Below are 14,636 nucleotides of genomic sequence, written 5' to 3'. Positions count from 1 at the left end.
CTAAATATCTCGGTGAAGATGATGAAAGAGTGTGGTACTTGCCACACCACGGAGTGTGTCACCCAAAGAAAAGGAAGCTGAGAGTGGTGTTCAATTGTGTAGGTAGATATCAAGGCACTTCATTGAATGACCAACTTTTACCGGGATCAAATCTGACTAATACACTTGTCGGTACACTATTGAGATTCAAGCAAGAAAAGATTGTAGTGATGGGATATAATGATAGTATGTTCTATCAAGTACATTTACCTCGTCAAGATGCCAGTTTTCACAGATTTTTGTGGTGGGCGGATGGAGATACATGTAAGGAAACCAACGAATATCAGATAGTTGCACATTTGTTTGGTGCATCTTCATCACCCAGTTGTGCCGACTATGCTCTAAGGAAAACTGCCAAAGATTCTGAAACACTTTTCGATACCGAGGTTATCAATACCGTGATCAGGAACTTTTATGTAGATGACTGTCTCAAGTTAGTTAAGACTGTGGACGATGCTATCAGCTTAGTTAAGGATTTGCAAAAAGTGCTAATGAAAGGAGGATTTCACATAGCGAAGTGAATTAGCAACAATAAAAACTTCATGATGTCCATTCCAGTTTGAGAAAGAGCAAAAGAGGTGAAGGATTTAGACTTTGATCATGATACCTTCCAATGGAAAGATGGAAATTACTATGGTGCGTGGAATCGGATGCGTTTTGCTTCAAAATTGAAGTAAAGGAACAACCACTCACTAGGAGTGAAATATTTCCAATGGTAAGCAGTGTATTTGATCCTTTAAGATTCTTGGCACCATTTGTATTGAGGACAAAGAAAATACTCCAAAATTTCTTCAAAATTCAACTTGGATGGGATGATGGAATTCCTTAGAACCTTGCAATACAGTGGAACAATTGGTTCAGTGACTTGCAAAAGTATCTAAATTCACGATATAAGGGTGTTTAAAATGTGCTGGATTCGGAACATTGTGTTCTGTTCAGCTACATCATTTCACGGACGCAAAGAATTTGGATATAGGACTGTTTCATACCTGCGTTTAGAAAACACAAAGAAATCCATTGCTCTTTTGTTATGAGCAAGTGTCATATGACTCCATTAAAGCAAACTACCATTCCAAGGCTAGAACTGACAGCAGCAACGGTTGCTCTGCGCACAGACACAATGTTGAAAGCAGGATTAGACATTCCTACAGACGAAAGTATGTTCTGGACAGATAGCATGACCGTGTTGCGTTACATAGGAAAGGAGATGTCAAGACTTCAAACATTCGTAGCAAATAAACTCGCTGTGATCAATGAAGGATCAATGCCATGTGAATGGCATTACATTAATACCAAAACTGAACCCAGCAGATTATGCATCAAGAGGACTCTCTGCAAATGAGATCCTACAGTATGATTACTAAGTTAAGGTTCCTGACTTTGTATGGGTTCCAGTTGAACAATGGCCAAAACACCACCAGAAATACTAGAAGGAACGACATATATTGATCCAGAAGTTAAATCATACGTAAGAGCTTCCCTAGTCAAAATACAAAAACCAAGTGATGTCATGGAAAGTGTTGACAAACTCCTCAATTATCATTCATCATGGTACAATCTAAAAAAAAAAGTAGAACTATTACCACGTACAGAGGAGTTACTAGAGTGGTGACGATAAATCATTCGACGATACAACATGGAACATAATTCATTTCAAGACTTGACAGAAGCCGAAACTACTATTTTGTCTTATATTCAACATCAAACATTTGCTGATGAGATACATACACTTACAGATGAACATTCGTATGTGAAACGAAGCAGTTGTATACGAAAACTTGACCCCTGGTTTGGATAAAAACGATGGACTTTTGCATATCGGTGGGCGACGTCATAAAGCCAGTATGCCAGCGGAAAGTTAACATCCAATAACACTGCCAAGTAATCATCATGTTTCATCTTTGATTTTTAGACAGATTCATCACGACCTGAAACACTGGCAGAAATCATATTGCTAGCAGCTCTAAGAGATAGGCAATGGCTTATTTATGCACCTTTAGCCATTGGGAAGCTTATATCTAAGGGCACTGTATGTCGTCGTCAACGCTCAAAGGTAGGATAACAGAAGATGGCTAGTTTACCAGAAGATCGTTTGATTTCCAACGAACCTCCATTTACGAGAGTTGGTGTAGATTACTTTGGACCATTCAAAGTAAAGCAAAAGTGAAGTCATGTCAAGCCTATGGAAATATAGTCACATGTTTAGTTAGTCGTGCTGTGCACATTGAAGTTGCAGCAGCATTGACCACTGATTCTTATATTAATGCAATGCGTCGTTTTATTGCACGCCGAGGTCAATTCATCAAAATGCGATCAGATAATGGGGCCAACTTTGTGGGAGCTGTGCGTGAGCTTGCAAGAGCTATAAACGACTGGAACCTATCTCAGACACAGGATTCTATGCTTCAAAGAAATATTGACTGGCAGTTTAATCCACCTGCATGATCTCATCATGGTGGTATGTGGGAACGAGTCATCAGATCTGAAAAGTGTCCTGAGAGAGCAAGTTTTGGATGACGAAGGGCTTCATACTCTGCAAGATTGTGAGATATTGAATCAATTCTCAACGGACGTCTCATCACGAAATGTTCAGATCAGCCAGGAGACATGGAAGCTTTGACACCAAACCATTTACTTCTGATGAAAACTAAACCAAGCTTGCGACAAGGCATCTTTCTGAAAAACGATAGTTACTGTAGAAGACGCTGGAAACAAATTCGACACATGGCAAACCTCCTCTGGGATCGTTGGGTGCGGGAATACGTACCTTTACTTCAAGAGTGTCAGAAATGGTGCGATGTGAAGAAAAACATGAAAGTTGGTGACATCGTTCTGATAGTGGATCCCAGTGTTCCTCGAAATTCCTGGCCTATGGGAGTCGTTCAAGAAACTATTCCGGATAGTGCATGTTTTGTGCATCAAGTGAAAGTTAAAACCCATGCAAACACTTTAATTCGTCCAATAGACAAATTCTTTAAATTGATTAAACAAGAACAGCATTGACAGAATTCGTTGCATGTATGTATTTATGTGGGCGTATATTGAATATCTGTGCATGTATATTACCATAGACACATTTTATTAATTATTCCGTTCGTTACGAAGTGACTATATATATATTTATTTTGATTTTTGTGCACTAGTTGTAATTGTGTCGCATTGCCCTCCACAATTATGGGGCTGGGTTGTAACAGACAATTTCTACATTTAGATTTTTGCGCCAATATGTACACGTTATCTGTGTATTACGTCATAGTTTTAAGGGTACGGATATTTTTTCTGTATACACGAGCTCGCTGAAAAGAATGTGGGTATGTTCCTGTTTCGTTGGACATTGTACTAAAGTGATGTTTCCTAGAGAAACTTCTTATTCGATAAGACAATGATGAACATTAGCACATTCCATGCATTTGTTTGAAAACTTGTAGTTATTTGAATTGATGCATTATATAATGTATGTCCATGAGTAAACATGTGTGTACGAAGTTCATGTCCCGAATATTTATTCAAACTATGTTCACAGAATTACAGTATTGTGCAATACTTCAGCGATAGTTTAAGGATATATGACACATAGTAAGACCATGCATATATATTATTTTGCTCATAAGGTGCAAACTCGTTGCACACAGAGTTTTTTTAACTTCAGGGGCAATAACTCTGTTTTGTTGTGCACTACATATGTTCTTTATGTTTATTGTAACTTCTATCACAACACTACTTGTTTGGTGCAGTCTGTGTTATAAACAGCGATTTTCTGTATTGAAATAAGTCTTTAATAGTTGAAATTATTATTATAGTGACTTCTTGTATTATCGATCCACATTGTCTTGTTCATACATAGTTATTACAGTTGTTATTTATTCCAGCAATTTTCAATACTCAGCACTGTTGAAATGTAAGCTATTCAAAAGTATTATGTTTTTCAAATCAGTGTCTTTCATTATCTTTCTTGTTCGCATTATTTTGTTAAGCTAAATAATGATATATTGTGTATGTCATATTATAAGATCAGAAGGACCCCATTGGAAATAAACCATATGGCTTTTATGGGTTATCCTTGGCATAGACATATACATTAATTTATTCACTGTGCTCTTAAAGTCAAATAGCTGTTAAGGTTTATCCTTTTCTCTTATGTATTTAACAACAACTTTTGTTTTAATTATGTTTTCCTCTGTGATATTGTCTTGTATTTATACTGTATATGTGCCTATTCCTTAATAAATAAACTAAAAATACATGTTTATGAGATTGATTGATGTTATGAGATTGATCATTGTTCGTTATGTTCACCTTTCATGATCACATATGTGTTGTCTGTATCAATTCACTGTTTACAATTATTGTTTTCTTTTATTACAGTATTTCGTATGAAGTTGAAGAAAGTTACATGATGTCAATCATTCACTTAATAAATATCCAGGCATACACATCAACGAGTTATGTTTCAAGTCATTTTGGACAGTGGCCAGTACAGTATTAGTCTCAAGGTTTCAGTATATAGTATGCGCAAAGGCATTCATATTAGATTATGACCTTGAAATCACCATTAATTTGTGTATAGTGTGTATATGCTCATTGTATGTAAATAGTGCAAACGTTCAAGGACATCTGCTAAATTACTATGATATTTAGAAGTTGAGGTATATCACCCCTCCCTAACCAACTCTACATAATTTTGACCCACTTTATCAGATACAATAAAGAAATGAAGAACAGTTTTCAAAGAACATGACCCACAATATGCCATTTTTGGCCTACCAAATTTGGAAAAATTAAAGAACACGTTAGAATAAATCTAAGATTATATTTTTTATCGATAGCACGAGCCAAGTTGTATTGTGCAATCGTTTCCTCACACCGGATGTTTTAAACACTCAAATAAATGCCCAAACCTACCGCAGTTTCACGTTTTCCGGGAAAATCGCATAAATTTGCCAACTTCAGTCTAAAAATTCACATGGGCCGCATTACTCACGACTCAATTTTGTAAACTAAAATTAAAATGCAAAGTTAGATTAACACTTTCCATTAAAAAAATTTACTCGTAATCAATGCGGCCATGTCGAAAAAAAAAATGATAACTAGTAATCCTAATTGTTCGCGAACAATTGGAGGTCTTTCCACCTTTTCTGGATTTGTTTCTTGACCTTCAATCTTGATCCATTCTTCAGTAGGTCAAATGAGGCCAAAAAACTTTCAAGTCAATGTAAACTTGGAAAACTTTCAGGAGCCATAACTATTTAAAGGGTTTGGTGAATCTTTTCGCACTGAATAGATTGAAGAGTCTTCTAAATCATTACAAAACATTAATGATTAAGGTTTGGTATCTCCAGGGTTAACGGTTTCGAAGGACTAGTGATAACAGCTTTATTTGTAAGATGGGCAATAATTTTTAAAGGAGCCCGGCTTAAGGGCCAAGAAAGATGTTTTAATTGGTTTTAAAAGAACATACTAATGATGCAATGAAAAATGATGTATGTTGAAAGACAAAAGAGATATAAAAAGAGCTAAATTCTCAATATTTGAAGTAACTTTGACCTTTGACCTTTACCTAATATTCAGGGTCAAAGGTCAATGATCACATTGCAGTTGGTCCCATGTTTCTATGATTATCCGTTTAAAAGTTAACGATTAGCACAAACACATAAAAGGGCAATAACTCATATAAGGTGTCAGCGGATCCTTTCACACCGAATATGTTGAAGTTGTGCTTTGAGAAACCGAAGACATTGGTGAAGGTTTAGTGTCTCTATGGTCTATGTTTTCAAAGGGGTAGCGATAACAAGGTTAATAATGTAAGGGGCAATAACTTTTAAAGGGGTCAGTCTTAGGGTACAGGTATCAAATCTTTAAAATGGATTTAAAGGGACATACTAAAGATTCAATTATATGTAGTATATGTTGAAAGACAAAAGAGATCTAAAAAGAGCTACATTTCTCATATTTTGAATGACCTTGATCTTTGACCTTGACATAAATTAAAAGGTCAAAAAATGGAGATTCTAATGCAGTTGGTCCCATGTCTTTAGGATAAATGGTTTTAATTTTTTTTAATTATTTGTAAAAATCAAAAACTTTCAGGGGCAATAACTCATAAAAGGGGTAGAAGAATATTTTCGCAATGAATAGATTGAAGAGTCTCCTTGACTAGTTGAAGACATTGGTGAAGATTTGGTGTCTCTACGGTCTATGGTTTCAGAGGAGTAGCGATAACAAGGTTAATACTGTAAAGGGCAATAACTTTTAAGGGGGTCAATCTTAGGGTACAGGAATTAAATCTTTAAAATAGATTTAAAACGACATACTAAAGATGCAATGATATGTAGTATATGTTGAAAGACAAAAGAGATATAAAAAGAGCTAAATTTCTCATATTTTGAATGACCTAGACCTTTGACCTTGACATAAATTAAAAGGTCAAAGGATGAAGATTCTGATGCAGTTAGTCCCATGTCTCTAGGATAAATGGTTTTAATTTTTTTCAATTATTTGTAAAAAATGAAAAACTTTCAGGGGCAATAACTCATAAAAGGGGCCGAAGAATCTTTTTGCAATGAATAGATTGAAGAGTCTTCTTCACTAGTCGAAGACATTGGTGAAGGTTTGGTATCTTTACGGTGTACGGTTTCGGAGGAGTAGCGATAACAAGGTTAATACTCTAAGGGGCAATAACTTTTAGAAGGGTCAGTCTTAAGGTACAGGAATTAAATCTTTAAAATAGATTTAGAAGGACAAAAAAAGGATGCAATGATATGTAGAATATGTTGAAAGACAAAAGAGATCTAAAAAGAGCTAAATTTCTCATATTTTGAATGACCTTGACCTTTGACCTTGATATAAATCAAAAGGTCAAAGGATGAAGATTCTAATGTAGTTAGTCCCATGTCTCTAGGAGAAATGGTTTTAAATTTTTTCAATTATTTGTAAAAATCAAAAACTGTCAGGGGCAATAACTCATAAAAGGGGTCGAAGAATCATTTCGCAATGAATAGATTGAAGAGTCTCCTTGACTAGTCGAAGACATTGGTGAAGGTTTGGTATCTTTACGGTGTACGGTTTCGGAGGAGTAGCGATAACAAGCTTTTATTGCAAAAGGGGCAATAACTCCTTGAGGGGTCAAAGTTCATATACGCAGGGTGAACTGCCAAAATCTTTTAAGGAGTACATTCTTATGGACTATAAATCTTTTCGATAAATCTTGAAACTCAAAATCACGGGGAGGAAAAATAATAATAATAATAAACAGAAGAATATCAATAGGTCTTTCCACAGAAAGGTGGAAAGACCTAATAAACAGAAGAATATCAATAGGTCTTTCCACAGAAAGCTGGAAAGACCTAATAACAAAAGTGTCGTCTGGAAACGTCAGATTCCAAGGCAGTCAATACATACATCTAACGCAGTTGATACGACTCAAAAAGAAACAGCAAAGAGGTGAGTTTTTATGTTGTTATATATTTTTAAAAATAAAAACTCAATATCTAAACGAGTAAATATGAGTCATGGCCTATGATAAAAAGGTACAGGGGAGGGGAGGAGGGGGGGAGTTACACCTATCGTGTATGTTTGAGTCCGTTCCGATGGCTTTAAAAGTACCGATTTCCCTACCTTTTCTTACTTTAAAAATGATATTGTTCGAAACAGAATGAATCTTCGAATCAAACGTACAGTACAAACTTTTACGGCCATACGGAATACCCTAGTTAGAATAATCTAACTGTGTCTCGGGACAGGCCCTCACCACAATCGGTCCGTAGGACATTATCATTTTAACGATAGAACATTCTATCTAGGAATACCCCAGTAAACATTTCAATTAAACAGGCCCAGCATGTACACATGTATTACGCATGGAGATGTGCGATATATATTCAGACAGTATGTTCTATCGTATGAATTTGTCCATTTATTCTCACAATTTTTCCAAATTTTGTACGTTTAATTATTATAGGCTACAGTTCAAAGTTTCTTATAAAATATGAAGTCTGTCAATCGTAACTGTAAAGTTGTAGCAACGTGTTGCACTAACAAATGTCCGCACATTACGGCAATGTCTAACACGGCTGTTGGCTTTATCTATTTATACATCGAACGGAGAAGAAACAATTATGGTTTTGTTTTCACCTATTTAAGTTCGTAAATTCATAAGTCCCTTGTATATACGTGGAAAGAAACCTACAAAAACACTCAGAGAGTTTGTTTTTAATGAAGTAGGTCAATTTAAATACATATCAAATTATATCTTGTTAAATAATATTTGACATAACTTGTGTTGAAATGTAGAGTATTCACTTAATTATATTTACTTTTTTTCGAATGAAGGGCAATAACTCTATATGGAAAACATAGTTTACTAGTGATGGATCCTAGTTCGTTTTTTTTTTCTTTCGTTTTGTTTTATATATACACACGTATATCAAATGCTTTAATTGATTTTAGAATTTTTATTGTGTGCTATAGACAAAATTGATATTGAAAAGATTTTGTAATAAGATGATGATTTAATCCCAGTATTATTGCCATTCACGGTGAAGGTACAGTGCCATATTTTACGCTCATCAGTCTTGTCCCGTTGACTTTGTTTACATTTGTTTCAGCGAGCCATTTTCAACGTGATCATCGTTTAAATCATGGCTTTGTTTATTTGATCACTTATAAGGGTTTTTATAATTACCGAGTGAATCTCATCCATCTTTCTGTGGACTCTGTATGCCGTATTTCTGCTGTAAATCATTATTTACCGCTCTCAAACTTTCTCATGTGCTGCCTGTATTGACGTCCGACAGGCCGATTCACTCCGGACTCTGACTGCCTGCATTGTGTTCCGGTGCTTGATTTTAATATATTACTACTTATTGTGTATTATTTATATATGAATCGTTGTAAGCAGATGCTGACCGACATTTTTGTATGAATTTTATCCCGATAAAACCGCTTATCTGTCTTATTTTTTCATGTAATCCGAGTCCTAAATTTTTGTATCTCACTTTCGTTTTCTTCGATATTCCTACGCGCATTATTCACAGGGCGCTTAAATTCGAAATGTTAGAAGTCTAATAAATACTACGATAGTGAACAATTTCCAAATATGAATTTTCGTTATCAATTATGGCTTTATTTAATTAATTACATCCGGACAAGGCAGTGTATATATCTTATATGGTTTTATTGTCATTAAAATTCACATGTCCGGAATTTATGATAGTCCTGTTTGGAATGTCCGTATCCGAACAATTATTTGATTGGACAACTTTTATCCGGACAATAAGGACAAACAGTCATTGGTTGGACAAGTCTATATAAGGAAGCTCAGTCTCAGTATCGATCATCTTCTCCTAGAGAACACATCTCATTAAACAGAACAATCAAGGTAGATAAAAAATGAACTTGGTAGTTGATGACGCTAATTTCTATAAGGACTTTATTCGTCCGGACAGTCCGTATCATTATTCAGTCATGAATTTAGATTTCACTAAGTAGGAAATTATTATAGTTCTTATTAATATTTTAGTCTATTGAAGACTTTGTGTTACGAAGTTTAACTTGGATGATTAGTTGTCCGTAATGTTGTCCGGAACGTTTTACAGCGTTTAAGAATCACTTGTTTGGATTCTAGTTCATAAGAGTCAAGTTGTATAGATTAGATGTCAGAGTTTATGACCGTAGGAGTAGTAATTAAGTTACTGTTATATTCACTTTAGGTTTTAGGTGGTGATGTAGGAGTTAAAGACAGGTAGTAAAACAAAAAAAAGGGGGGGGGGCAAGTCTGTTATATCACAGTTAAACTTTCCACTGTCCGGATCGACACTTTTAATATTTCCTTTTGATAAACTATTTAGAGTATCTATAGTAAATACCCAAAGCATAATTTCAGTCTGCATGTTTATTAAGCTGAGAGCGTTAGTCCGCGAAGATACACGTTTTAGGATTTCTCAGCCTAGATGTCACGAGTCATTCCCCTTTGGTCATGCATTGTTGAATGGTCAGCATCTCGGTCTATGTGTTGTTGTTTTATCCTGACATATTGTTATTTGGAGTTGTGAGCCATCCTGAATAAATTGTTGGTTGTTTTTAACTTGTATATGATGTTCATTTCTTTCTTTCTTTGTGACAAGGAACCGCTCGACTTGTTACAATATCTTTTAAATGTTAGGAAAAAAACATTCTATAAAGGTGAAACAGCAAACACAACCCCCCCGAAAATGTATTACAATACTACTGATAATTTTTCTATTATTTATATTATTTCATGTATGGAGATGTGCATAGTTTTTGCACCAGTTTTCTTTTTGGATTAGGAAAATGGTTTACTTTTTCCTTAAAAAAGGACTTTGGAAGGGTCCATTAAACAGACCCAGGTTGGGAGATTTCAGGCTCTCGTGGACTTAATTTCCGTGGAAACGAGGGGGTTATTTATATTCGGTCTTTCTTACCCCGGGATAGGAAAGACCGAATATAAATAACTTCCTCATTTCCACAGAAATTTACATGGACTACATAATAGAAATAAATTAACCATGTAATATATATTGTTGTAAATCCCATACCCCCTCTATATTTCACACTGACATTAATCAACAAAACATTTGAAGATACACATTTTCAGTTTATTAGTGGAAAAAAAAATAATTCCAAGTTTTTGAATACAATTTATTAATTGATTCACCAAGCATTAATTAACAAGTTAATTGATTTATAATTAGATTTTAGGAAAAATAACCTAGGCTAATGGGCTTTAACATGAAGATAAGATTTTCATCCAACCCAAATTGTATAATTTCAATTACATGTATATGACATAAATATTTCAGATATCCCAAGGAATGGTCCCAAATTCTTTCTCTGTTTCAATTGTCCATGGAGAGTAAAACCAAAACACAGATCCAGGATTTCAAAGAAATATAGGACAGTGATTACCACTCTGATAGGGAGGGCACCATCTGATCATGATTTTCTGTGCAATAGATGCCAGTGTGTGTGTGTTGCTCCCATATTAAACAGAAGAATATCAACTCGGTTAGGCCACAGATTCAAGACAGTCCAGCACCAGCAGCAGCAGTTTTTCCAATTAGTCCCCCTTCTGTATCACTCCCATTCCCATGTACATCAAGAGGGCACACTTCATGCTGTATCTGCGAGTGACCAGGTCCAAAGTTAGTTGTAGTCCCAGTAGGAGTAAGGCATGAAATCTTCATTTCAAAAGAGGCCATCAATCCTGCCGGGGCTCGCTTCTGTATCAATCACCTACAACAAGACATAGAAGAACTTGAACCTATTGCTGACAACACCATGTTCAACAAAACAGGAGTGACATAATTAATCAATCAAGTTTTTGAGAGCTGAAGTTTTGAGAAAAGAGAAAATAAGGTTGGATTTTGACAACAGTGAAAGTCTAACAGTGAGCATCAGAATCTCCTGGGAACCCCTAAAGCTGCTTTTGAGGACTTGCTGACATATGTAAACCTGTAGAATATATGGAAACTTGTGCTAGATAAAAGCTCTATAACCATTTTACCAGTGATGTATTTGTTGACAATAAAAAGGGTATTTGATTTTAGCAGAATAATTACTTATTATAAACTACTAGTATTTTCATTAAGATACTTAACTGGCAAATAACAAACAACAAACATGATTTGTAAATTTTATTTCCTGTATAGATCTACATGATACTTCTATTTTGGGAACATTATGAAAATAGGCCAATTTAGATTATTTCTCATTCTGTGGCATTTACAAGCATTACATGTAGATCTAAATGCAATATAATCCAAACAATTTAAAACTACAGTGCCTTAGGATATATTCTATTTCAAATATGTATCTAGATCTAATTCTATTCAAATCTATATTAATGCCTGAAAGATTTTTATATCACAGCTCATGAATTACGTTCTGTCAGTCAATAATGTATTGCACAAACATTTAAAATTGTTGGTAAAAAGACCTCAGTATCTTTACATGATTAATACGTATAGGAATATACAATTATTGATCAAGATAAATACAGTAAAATTTATACAGTATCATTTCTCAAATCGTATTTTCAGAGTCAATAATATACTGACTCTGATCCCCTATATCGGTGGTGCGTTGTTATTATTCACGTTATATAATCTACATGTACATGTAACAAAAAAGATCATTTGATACTTACTATTAGGTGTCTACAGTAATTTTCCTTTAATCAGGTTTCACAGGAAATGCTCGTTGAACGTGTAATTCCGAGTAAATTCGAATTGAACATGTTTTGACGAGACGCGGTGTCAACTTATTTCGTTACCATTGATATCGATACTCGGTCGTTTTAATTCCAAAAAAAAAAAATATTAAAAAACTATGAAATATGATATGAAACAGAATTGTTCCAATGATTCACTCCTCTCACCATGTAAATAGACTACATACTATATTTATTCTTCTTACTTCAGTATTTTAAAATTCAAGTAAAAATAATTCAAAAGTAAAGTTGAACAATCACGGCTTTGAACGTCATTTCCAAATATTTCTTATTTGTATTTCCCAAATTTGGTCAAAAATGCTTATTATGATCATTGAATAAGCCATTCTAGCTATTTGAGTGCATATAACTTGATATATTCAGAGATTTATAGGTTCATGTACATTGTACATGGTCATTGGAGGTTTATTGTTGTGACGTGTATCCCGAAATGTTAATTTTTTAACATTAAACACCACAATATTCAACGTCATATTAACAAAAAAGTATAGAATATGTGAAAAAAAGAAAAACATTTCTAGAAAGCCTATATCCCGAAGATTATTATATACAGAAATTATCAATATCCCAGGCTAGGCCATTTTTCATGGTTCGCGGGTCATGTTCTTTATCAGCTGTATTCATTTTACTTATAACATTAACATAAATTAAGTGTCCATTTTCCTCATTTCAGGAAAAAAAAACAACGTTATGTTTGTAGCAAGTGTCATTTACTTCGATACAGTCTTCAAGACAGTTCGACATTTTTTGACATACTGTATTTGAATTTTTATTTGCCTCACAGTACAATAGAATTACTTCGTTGTTTGAGTCAGGTATATGAAAGGTGAATATAACGAACAGTAATCAATCTCATAAATTCTATAAGCAATGCAAAATAGATAGTTGAACAAACACGGACCCTTGGACACACCAGAAGTGGGATCAGGTGCCTAGGACGATCAGAGTAAGCATCCCCTGTCGACCGGTCAAACCCGCCGTGATCCCTATAAAATGAGACATTTTTCTTCTTGTGAAATAAAGGATTTAAGGGGGTACTCTATAGCATCATAATGGGTGATATCCTTTTAAACCATGAATTAAAATATAAATATCAGCAATATTCTTCTCATTTTGGATTTCATTGCCTTACCGAGTAACTTATTGGATTAGCACGTCGACTGCTGAACTGTAAATCGCAGGTAGGAAACTGGGAGGGGTTTTATTAATTTTTTTCAGATTACTTTTTACAAAGCTGCATTTTTTGACTAAATAAGGTTAATTTAAAAGTTTTCACTTTCAAAATACATGTATTGTACATATCCTCCATTTTTCATCCACATCAAAGTTATCTGGTGTAGCATTCCTTCTTAACTGACACCCAACTGTTGACAAAAGTAACTTTTGTCATCAATAATATATATTTGCTCATAAAAATAAAATCCTGAAATGATGTTAATTAATCTTCTGGGGTTTTTTTTTTTTTTTTTGCTTGTTTTTTTTAATAGCTTTTCAAAACATTTATCAACATACAACACAACTTTCAACCTTGCATTCACACAGTTGGGAAGAATAATTAAAAATAACAAGAGTAGCATATTAAAGTAACAGCAATTAAATCATTTGAAAAATGAAGTTATTCAAAAAGGCATTTCCATTTTGACCACCTTTTCAGAAAGACATTTGTGTTAAAAAGACTTTTTTCATGTGAAATGTATAATTGTAAATATACTAAAATATCATTAAATGTAAAAGGTAAACCTTTCCTAGAGAATGAAAATATACATCTCTTGACCAACATAGTAATAAGATTAATAATAATTTCATGTTCAGTCAATAGGCCAAATATTATTGTTAATTAATCTTCTTACTTGCTATTGTCTAACGAGTGTGATGAGCTTAGGTACTCTAATACATTAAGCTATACCACTAGAAAGGTAGCAGTTCTGACGTCTAACACATAAACTGGTATATAGTCATAATGATCTTGGTGGTCTCTAGTCAAATAGTGTGTCTTGTATTGTACAACTTCCTTTAAGATTGTCAGATGTCTGCTATATTTATGTAATCTGTTTTTATGAACAAATTACTTTCAAAAGATTTGTCAGCACGTTACAATCAGTAAGCTTACAACACAAAAATAGAATGAAATTCATGCAGTTTTTTATGTAATCATGTGGATATATAAACACACATGTATAAACGATGTCACATGTACATAAACTCAATCTAATTAAAATTACTATACCAAAAACAAACCTCCTTGAACTACCGGCTACAAAATTTGCTGTTTTAGATATGTTAGAATCCCAAAATGATCTTGTACATGTAAATGCATGCAGTGGTGCCAATCCAAGATTTGTTAAAAGGG

The 14,636-nt window shown here is 34.2% G+C and overlaps 1 protein-coding gene and 1 long non-coding RNA gene across 5 annotated transcripts in view; both read right to left on the bottom strand.

The window, feature by feature from the left end:
* The window catches only part of LOC125675752 (uncharacterized), a 167,058-nt gene that overhangs the window by 97,840 nt on the left and 54,582 nt on the right, over positions 1-14,636 (bottom strand). The gene's annotated exons all lie outside the window — the stretch shown is intronic.
* Positions 10,639-14,174, bottom strand: LOC125675763 (uncharacterized). Its single transcript, XR_007370638.2, has 2 exons — positions 12,203-14,174; positions 10,639-11,508 (listed from the first exon to the last, which is right to left on the bottom strand). It is a non-coding gene; the product is annotated as an uncharacterized LOC125675763 (long non-coding RNA).

Source organism: Ostrea edulis, chromosome 3 (assembly GCF_947568905.1).
Source record: "Ostrea edulis chromosome 3, xbOstEdul1.1, whole genome shotgun sequence".
NCBI lineage: Eukaryota > Metazoa > Mollusca > Bivalvia > Ostreida > Ostreidae > Ostrea > Ostrea edulis.
This window is presented reverse-complemented; position numbering and strand designations above follow the sequence as displayed.